Genomic DNA, 10,783 nt, shown 5'->3' with positions numbered 1-10,783 from the left:
ACCACATTCAATAAATATTTGGTTAAGAAGGAAGGAAAGAAGGAAGGGAGGAAGGAAGGAAAGGAAGGAGTAAGGGGAGGAGGAAAGGAAGGAAGAGAAAAGAAAACAAATCTTCTGTAGTGTTGTATTTTACTTGTTCTTAGATCTTTGGTTTCATTTTTGCCTTACATGTCACATTGAACAGCTTCTCCACTAACAAATTCAGATTTAAAATGCTCCTAGAATGTTTGACTTATTTGGTGACTTCATCATTAAAAGGACACTGGGGAAGGAGTCAAGAGTAGTGTTTCTAAGATCCATTACCATGTGCAAACTGCCTTCTCCCATATCGTTCTCTTGAAATATCACTGCCCATTCAGTTTTATGCTATCATAGTATCAATAAAGCAGCTCTCTGCAAGATACATGGAAAAATCTATCATTCTTTACTAGGGTAAAGGACTTTAAATATGAGGCCAAAAGGAAGATGGGTTTTAATTAGAAGTCAGAGAAAAAATTACACATGTGGAAGTTATACACATTTTTATATATAAACATTTAAAATGACTATGTCATTTTAAAAGACCAAATTAGGTAGACTACTTTAAATATAGAAAAGAGGAATAAAACAACAACACAAAATTGAACCCAGAAGTAATGCTTACTACAATTGTCTTAAATAATAAGTATTCAGTATACACACATAAGAAAGATTTAAGTTGAAATTAAATAATTAAAAGCTTTTATATCATGTTTATTATTATTATTGTATCTTATAGTAATGAAAGACACACAGTAAATCATTTACAGCAACCAAATAATTACTACTATGTGCATTCTGTCAATCCCAGCATTCCTGGAGGCAGCTGAGGAAGGAAGAAATCCTAGGAAAAAGGCGAAGGCAATAGAGAGAAGGAAGTAGTTTTTGTCTTCCTGTTACTTTTCTTCCTGTTGGGTAAAGTCAATCCCTGTTGCCCTCACCTGTCCCTTAACATATGAGGGCTGCTCCATCCAAGACTTCAGCACATGTCCTGTCTAATTTCCCAGGAAGAATCCTGTAGAACCCTCATATAACTATAATTCCTGTAGAAGAAGACTCCTGTTTCAATAGGTAGAAGGTGTAATGAAGATTGGTGGCCCACAGTACTATCACGCATCAGAATTACCTGGAAGGCTTGTTGAAACAAACTAATGTGTCCAAACTTCAGAATTTCTGATTCAGGAAGTCTGGGATCGGGTTCAAGGTTTAATTTCTAATAAGTTCCCACATGGTACTAATACTAATAATCTGGGGATCTTTCTTTGAAAATCACCCATGTAGAGGCTAATGAGGATAAGAGGCTCTAATGTTAGATCAGACTGATGTCCTATCCCAGATCTTTCATTTGCACAACTTAAGAAAATTACTTTACCTCTGCTAACCTCAGTCTCCTTTGCTATAGAATGGTCCAACTGAAAGCATTTATGTATAGATTCAATAAATGCATGAAACTTTCCTATCATTGTGATTGGTATTTGGTAAACATTTTGTAAAATTTAGTGAATTCTTTACAGTATTTAGTTATCTTTCTTTGCAAACCAATGTCTGTAAGATATTTTAAGCAAATAACAGCTGGAGAGGAAGGACAAAACTAGAAAGAACCAAGGTTCAATGACAAATATGATTTATATTAAGGTCACAGTGAGTAAAATCAGACTTCACTACACTTTGATATTGAGCAAGCTATATAAGAATCATCTGAAGCACCTTAAATACAAATAGCTATAATATATACCTACATGTATATTCACAAAAATTCAGATTCAGTAGGTCAAAGACATGCCATCTTGTATTTGTATTTCTAAAAACACTCCCCAGGATATTCTGATGTATTTTCATACATAAAAAACATGGTTGTTGACCATAAGATTGCTTTCTTGACATTCAGCTTCTAAAGCAGTGCTCTCAACTTTAGTTGAACAATAGAATCATCTGGGGAGTTTTCAAATGTCTTATTGGCTAAGCTACACCCCAGACCAGCTATGTCAGAATCTCTGTGGGTTGGATTCTGGCATCGGGTATTTTGTGTTTAGAAGCTCTCTAGTTAGTTATTATGTGTAGCCAAGTTTCAGAATCATTGTTCAAAGGGAAGGAGAACTTTTCATTTCATGTATGTGAAATGAAAAAAATTATTTTACAATAATGAGCACTATTGTATCAAGGCAACTCAATCTTGGTGGCAGTGGTCATCAGAGAGGAATATAAAGACATTATGTAGTTCTTGTAAGTGCATTAAGCCTTTAAAGGTGGGAGAAGGACATAGGAAGAAGAATAACTAAATTAAGTTTGTTTGAATTCTTATTGGTCCAGCCTTTGCTGTCTCTATATTTCAAATGAGACATTGCTTCCTGCCTGTTAATCACACTTCCTGCATTAAAAAATATGAGCAAACTTTTGTTTTGTTTTACCTGTAATGGGACAGATACAGTAGTCTCCCCTTGTCAATGGGGTATACGTTCTAAGACCTACAGTGGAGGATAGTACTGAAAAACCTATATATACTATTTTTTCATATATACATATATATTACATTTAATAGTATATATATTTATAATAAAAAATTTAACTTATAATTTGGGCACACAAAGAGATTAATACTAATAATTAATTATAAATAGAGCAATTATAAAAATACAGCATACTAAAAGTTATGTGAATACTCTCTCTCCCTCTCTCAACGTAGCTTATTGTACCATACTGACTGGGTTTGATTGGAAGTAAACAAAATTGCAGAAAATGTGGACAGGGGAGACTATTGGGCTAAATATTTTCATATGTAATCTAATTCAAAAATTAAAAATAATTAGTATAAGATATATATTATCTTCCTTTCTTTGCAGATGGAACATGAGCTCCAACAGGATGGTAACTTGCCTGCAGCACCCCAGAGTAAGACGCATGTTTTTAACCAGGCCCCACATGTGCAATTCCACTGTCACAAGTTCTTTAAAATGGTCTCGATTTGTATTCCCAACATCTCTCTTAAATATTTGCAAAATGTTTCCCAGTGAGATGGGACTAAAATTGAACATTAGTAGAAGAGATAAAAGGACCTATTCTTGACCACACGCAGGAAATGGAGTCTCTCCTCTGTTCCCAGGAAGAGGTTAAGAAGCATCAGCACAAAGATCCTTTGGTATCTCTGTTCACTGTAAGTCTGAGAAAGAAATAGTTCAGAAAAGAACATAGTTTTTATTAAATTGATTTGCTTACTTCTTTAGATATTTGAGGGCCCTCAAAGTTTTCCATCATCTCCTCACCATTTCCAATACAGAACATAATAGTAAAAATTTTTTATTGAACAATAAAAGTGCTCTAATAAAATAAAGGTGGTAAATCCTCCCAAGCAGCAGCACAGAGGCACTCCATGCAACCCAAAAGACTGGGCCTGAGTCAGGAAATATAATCTTAACTATGGGAGAATATTGCATCTTATTTTTAGCAAACAAAACAAATAGGAAAACCTTGCATATTAGGTCTGCAAAAGAGACACAAAATGCTGCCTGGGATGGATGATTCAAGGCCCTGGCTTATATCAAATAAACCACAATACTTCCACTTATGTGTGTCTTACATTGATGCTAGCCATTCAATGGTATGCCATGTCACTTGGAGGGATTTGTGAGGTAGCGGATGGTTGATTTAAATGAGCTTCTGCAAGTATTCTTGGTGTAAACTTAACTGCCATAGACAATGGAACTGTTTGAAGTGGGTTCCATATTCATGCAGTCTCTATGGCATTTTTCTTTAATAATACATCTTGAAAAATAAGATGTTTAGCCAAGGCTGCTAATTCTTTGAAACTCTAATCATTTAAACTGTCTAGCCTTGTTCAGGGTAATTATTTCTATCCATTATCCATCATGGTAAGAAACGACAGCTCAGGGACAAGGAGGCTTTTCAAGCAAATGCTTTAAGACAGTGTTTTAGTTTGCCAGCACTAGCCAATGTTAATTAAATTATATAAACAATGACTCATTGGTATAAATACAGTACAGAGAAGCTTGAAAGAAAAAAATATAGTTCAATAATTTTAAAGCTATTTATTGTTCCAAAAGAAAGTAAAAGGGGGCCTTTATTCTTTTGGCTTTATATTTATCTTTCTAAAAATTCAGTTGATGTCAAAATGCACATTGTTCCTGACTTCTTAGATTAGCAGGGGAAAAGAATAGACAGTTCTTTATTCTGAATTGGAGACACATTTTTTAAGGGAGAGAAATAAACTCCTTTAAGAGTCACAGGACCATGAGGTAAGCTCTTAGCCATTCTCAAGTGGGAAAACAATCCCACTGGATGGAATTTTCTTTATTATTGATTTAAATGCCAATATTTACCTAATACACAGTATTGTTGAATAACTGCCAATATTTCCTTAGCAGACATCATTCTTTCCTGATGAGTGTTTGAAAAATGTTAGGTTACCATTTTCTGAACGTTTTTATCTTTTAAGACAGATAACAATCATGAAACATGTGGCATATATAAAAAATGTGAAACCATCACACTCTACCTATTGTCCACCTTCCTTACCCCAAGGGGAAAATATCTGACAGACCACTGACATGTCTTTAACTTATTTTAAACTCAGCAGTTTGCCAATCTCCTAGAAATTCAGAATTTTGGATCGTTGAATTAATGCCTATTAAAAGGGAAGAAGTTGCAGGGTAACTCTTGCCTTCTACTGATTTTCCTTTGTTTTGTTGTTTTGTTTTACCCTGCATAGCAGAGCAATAGGGAGAATTAATGTTCTACAAATGTATACGTGGCCTTTCTTGGGTGAGCAGATTCTTTTAATTTAGGAGATCTAGGTAAATAACTTGAAGCTCTTGAGGTCAGGGACTCTGTCTCATTCATCTTTGTGTGGCTACAGTCTGAGAGGGGGCTTCACAGGGCCTCAGTGGGAATGCTGTGTACAGCAGTTGCTTCTGGTTTGAGCCCACATGGGACTGCCATAGGACTCAGATATGTTTATAAAAGTAAGGAGAGTGCAACAAAAGTGTGTTATTTGAGGGCCCCATAAACCTGGAAGAAACACATTCTAAAAGAACAGAAAAGCCAGGACCTTGTTCTAGTCATGGTTTGAGAGTAAATTCAACTTTCTTTTCCCTTTTTTGTTCTATTCAGACCCTAATGGATTGGATGCCCACCCATACTAGGAAAGGCCTTCTGCTTTACTCAGTTCACCAATTCAAATGCAAATCCATTCTAGGAGCACCCTCAGAGACACACCTAGAAATAATGTTTAACCAGACAGTTGGGTATCCTGTGGACTACTCAAGATGACACATAAAATTAGCCATTGGCCCTCCAGTTGAATTCAAACTTAGTGTTAGAGAAGAAGAGTGATAAAGTATACTTTCACACTTCTCAACTTATGAGTGTATATTAGCTTTCCAGAACTCCAGTTAGTCAATGAGTAATAAATAAGTTAACAAAGACAAATAAAGAGTCATAGGGTAAAAGGTGTATAGAAACTCTTTCAGTGAGAGATATATTAATGGTTTTAGTAATTTGGGTAGACAGAAGCTTTGATGCACAACTCAGTGTCCACAACATTCAACAATGTGGGCACAGACATTAGTGTGCAGAGACAGCACTGGGGACACTTTTATAGATGGTAACAGGCTGCATGATGGTGTGATCAATATCAAGTAAACTTGGGTAATGTTCTTGACAAAATGTAGTGTTGATCAGCTCACCAAGAACGTGATGTACTGAAACCATCTCCTCACTCTCTCTTAGCCCCTACTCTGCTCTAAGGAGAACAGTAATGGAAGGTCAGCCATATAAATTTTTCTACTTATGATAGCATTATTAAATGAAGGAAATCCTATGCACTGGGGTATCTGAACTTTAGTTAAGCATTGGCTGGTATTTCAATGTCTTATAGATAACATGGAGAAATAGGCCTTGATGATTCTAAAATGTTAGTACTAGTTTCTTAAGTTAAAATAGCTTCTATTGTCCTATTTCTACAATGGATGAAGGAGACTCATGGAAAAGGGCTTACTCAAAGGAAAGAGAGCCATGTTGTACAAATCTGTTTTAATGACAAAAGACCAGAATCAATGTATGCAGAATATCTAAAAGATGCTTATCAAGTGGGGAGATGGCTCAAGCAGAAAATGATAGCCAATTTGCCAATGAAACAATACAAAACATTCTCATAGGCTGGACCACTGTTCTCACTGTAGCATGATGAATGAGGTACAAGGGAAAGGTATGTACATACATACATATGTATTCATATGTATATATATACATATTTTATATATAGTGAAAATCAGATGTTATGATCAAGGAGAATAGACCAATGTAAGTTGCACTTACAGTTTTGTTATATTCTTATATGTTAAACTGACTTTATTTCTTACATAAAATAAATTATACCAAGTTGCCTTTCAAATTCTTTCTTGTGAGACTAGTATTTCTGGGAAAAATAATAGGATGGATCAAATTTTAAAATTATCTCTATGTGGATATCAGCTGTTTCATGATGAGCAGCAAAAACAAGGAGAGATAACTTTTAGATGGGAATTACTGGGCTTTGAATGTGAAATCACCATCAACTATCTCATATATGTTGGGTTTATTTCATGACATTTGCCTTAGACAAATTTCCCAATATTTGCAGATTTTACACATATCATCCTGCTATGGTTTTATAATTTAATTGGTATGATCAGAGAAGATACTCTGTATAATTTCAATGTGTTGAAATATATTTAGCATTGTTTTGTGGCCAAGAATATGATCTATTATGGTAAACATTTCATGTATACTTGAAAGGAATGTGTATTCTGCATGATTTCATATAGTGTTCTATAAATGTCTATTAGGTCAAACTGGTTACAGTGTTGTTGAAAGCTTCCGTTTAATGCTGATTTTATGTCTAATTGCTCCATCAGCTATCTAGAGATAAAGAGTTGAAATCTCCAATATCATTGTGGATATGGTTATTCATCTTTTGTGATTTCAATTTTTGTTTTATGTATTTTGAAGCTCTGTTATTAGGTGCATATACACTACGACTGTTATAGCTTTTTGACTTGGTTGTCCATTTATAATTATGAAATGCTTCTTATTTCTGGTAATATTCCTGTCCTAAAGTCTACTTGTTTCACCATAATATAGGTATTTCAGTTTTCTTATAATGCTTGCATGAAATACCTTTACTCTCCTTTTACTCTTGCTCTTTGTCTTGATATCTAACATGAATTTCTTATAGGTCACTTAGAATAGAGTCTTGTTTTTTTATCCAGTCTATCTCTGCTTTTAATTGAAGGTTTTAGAGTCTTTTCTTTTAGTAAGTATCAGTATGGTTTGATTTATGGCTACCATACTGTTATTTGTCTCTTATTTGTTCTGTTCTTATTACTTTTCCTGTTTTCTAAAGAAATGTTCCAAGACTTTCTCATATTTGTTCTTATGTATGTATGTCCCTCTTCCTGTCTGCTTTTAGTCACTTATTGTCAATAATTTGATAAGGATATGCCTTGGTATGATCTTTGTTGATGATTATTCTGCTTTTTAAAGCTTCTTGGATATATGGTTTTATAAAATTGATTTAAAATTTTAATCAGTATCTTTTCCAGATTTTTTTTTCCTGACCCTCATCATTCCTTTTCTGAAACTTAAGTTAAATGAACATTAGCAAGCATAATATTGTTTCTTTCATTACTTCTCTAACCTTTTTTATTTGTGCTTCAGTTTGAATAAGTTCTATCATTATACCTTTAGCTCACAGATCTTTCCTTGGCAGTATCTATTATTAATTCTATCCAGTGACTTTTAAAATTTTCATATTTGCAATTTATAACTCTGGATATTTTAAAATATATGTTCCAGTTCTCCCCATATCACATGGAAGTTTTCTTTTATATTTTTGGTCAGAATCATAATAACTATTTTAAAATTCTTGTTAATTTCATCAGTTCTTATACTAATGAGTTTATTTCTATTGACTTTTTTGTTTGCTTAAATGCTTTTACTCCTTGTTATGGGCCAACATCTCCTACTTTTTCACACATACTACAATGTTTTATTGGATGCTGAATTTGTGTACATTGCAATATTGAATGTGTCGATGTTGTTAAAGCTTAAAGGTTGTTAAATTTGATTTAGGTGAGTCCCTATGTTCCTTGTAAATCAGTTTAATTCCTTTAATGCTTATTTATAGGAATTTTAAGAGGTGATCTAAAGTAGCTTTCATCGTAAGCCTATCAAATAACTGCAGATGCCTGACCATGCTGAGAATACCACTGAGTGCCTTGGCTAGTTATCCAGTATCAAGGTGATATCCAGCTCAGTGTGACCTCTGGAGATACCAAGCAAGATAAATGCAAAACAGTTGAGCTTAAGCAAATCATTATCAAGCTACAGAAAACCACAGATAAAAAACACCAAAAGAGTCCAGGGTTTGGGGGAACACTGAACCTATAGAAGAAGAAAAGAAAAAATTACTTCCAACTCTTCCTTAAACTATACAAATGGAAAAGAGTGGAATGGAATATTTATAATGTTGAGAGAAAAATCCCACCAACCTAGAATTGTGTACAATGTGAATTTGAATTTATTTATTACTCCTTTAAAAGTCAAGGATAAATAACAAACTTTTCCAGAGAAACGCTGAGGGAATTTGTTGCCAATAGAAATGACTCACAAGAAAGTTTAAAAGAAATTCTTTACAGAATGAAAACGGTAAATGACAGAAATTCAGGTCTATATAAAGATTGGAAGAACATCTGAGAAGGAAGGAATAAGGAAAGGTAAAAATAAATGTATGCACTTCCTATTCTTAATTGTGTAATAGTAAACTGTTCAAAATAATAATAGTAACAATGCATTAGGATTGTGTATGTGTGTGTCTGTGTGTGTTCGTATGCACTGTGTATAAACAAACTGAACTACAGCAATGGTACAAGGGATAAATTAGAGGAATTGGGATTATTTTGTTATCACTCACTCCATCTCAACCAATAGTTGGGCACAGTGGTATGAGACTGTCATCCCAAGCTACATGGGAGGCTGATGTCAGGGGGATCATGGTTCCAAACCAGCCTAGGCAAAAAAGTTTGCAAGACCCCATCTCAATGGAAAAAAGCTGGCTGTGGTGGTAGTGGCATGTGCCTATCATACTAAAGACTGCAAGAACTGTAAAATAGAGGATGTGGTTCAGACCAGCCTGGGAAGAAAGTGAGACTCTATCTCCAAAATAACTAGAGCAAAATGGACTGGAGATGTGGCTAGAGCAGTAGAGCTACTGCTTAACAAGTATGAAGCCCTAAGTTGAAATCCCAGTACCACTAAAAAAGAAAAAGAAGTAAAAGACAAAAATAAGAATAAAGAACAAGGGCAACAAAAGCAAAACAGTAATATAAATGGTACATATTAATTCAACTATATCAATAATTAAATTGTGTGTTAATGGTCTAAATGCACCTATTTAAAAGACAGAAAATGTTAGATTTGATCAAGAAACAAGATATGACAATATGTTGTCTTCATGAAATCTATTTTAAATATAAAACACCTATAGATTAAAAGAAAATGAATGCTATACAATGTTAAATAACGCTAATTCTAATTAGAAGATAGTAAAAATAGTTATAATAATTTCAAGTAGTGCAGACTTCAAACCAAGGGCAGTTATCAGGGATAAAGAATGACAAAGGATTAATAATAAAGTATTCCATTATATAAGAATGCATACTCATCCTTAATCTTTATGCACCTAACGATACAGCCTCAAAATATAAGGCAAAAACTGATGGAAGTGCAAGAAAAAGTAAATGAATTCACTACTATAGATGAAGACTTCAACAGCCCTCTATCAGAAATTGACAGATGAATCAGGCAGAAAAATTAGTAAGGACAGTGGAATCAAACAGCACCACTTCACCCAACAACAGCAGTTGTTCTCAATCTTACATGGAACATTCACCAAGACATTCCATATTCTTGTCTGTAAAACATATCTTAACAACTTGAAAGAAATAGAAATTATACATGGCATGCATTCAAAGCACAGTGGAATTACATAGGCATCAACAACAGAAAGGTATCTGGAAAACCCCAAATACTTGGAGATTAAGTAAAACAGTTCTTAATAACATAGTGGACAAAGAAGAAATGTCAACAGAAGTCTAAAAATACTTTGAACTAAATGAAAATATACTAGCACAACTTATCAAATTTGTGAGATGCATAAAAGCAATACTTAGAAAGAAATTCATAGCATTGAATTTTTTTATTTGCTTATTCACATGCACATACATTGTTTGGGTCATTTCTTCCCCTTATCCCCTGCCCTGCCTCCTCCCTCTCCCTCCATCCCCCGCTCTCTTCCAGGCAGAATCTGTTCTGCCCTTATCTCTAATTTTGCTGAAGAGAAAACATAAGCAATAATAAGGAAGACAAAGTGTTTTTGCTAGTTGAGATAAGGATAGCTATACAGAGAGATTCCTAGCATTGCTTCCATGTACAAATGTGTTACATCCCAAGTTGATTCATCTCTAACTGTCTTTTTAACTAGTTCCTGATCCCCTTCTCATATTGACCTCTGTCACTTTAAGGTTTCTGTATTAGTTCCTCGGTAGTGGGGCCATCAAATACTTTCATGTTTTGGGTTTCTTAGCTATCCCACTACCTCCAAGGTGTGCTCTTCCCTTATCATGTGATCCAAGTCCAGCCACATTGCTATATTTGCCCTAGATCTAAAGTCCACATATGAAGGAGAACATATGATTTTTGGTCTTTTGGGCCA

The sequence above is a fragment of the Castor canadensis genome, chromosome 7, assembly GCF_047511655.1.
Source record: "Castor canadensis chromosome 7, mCasCan1.hap1v2, whole genome shotgun sequence".
Taxonomy (NCBI): Eukaryota; Metazoa; Chordata; class Mammalia; order Rodentia; family Castoridae; genus Castor; species Castor canadensis.
Note: the sequence above shows the minus strand (reverse complement) of the source record.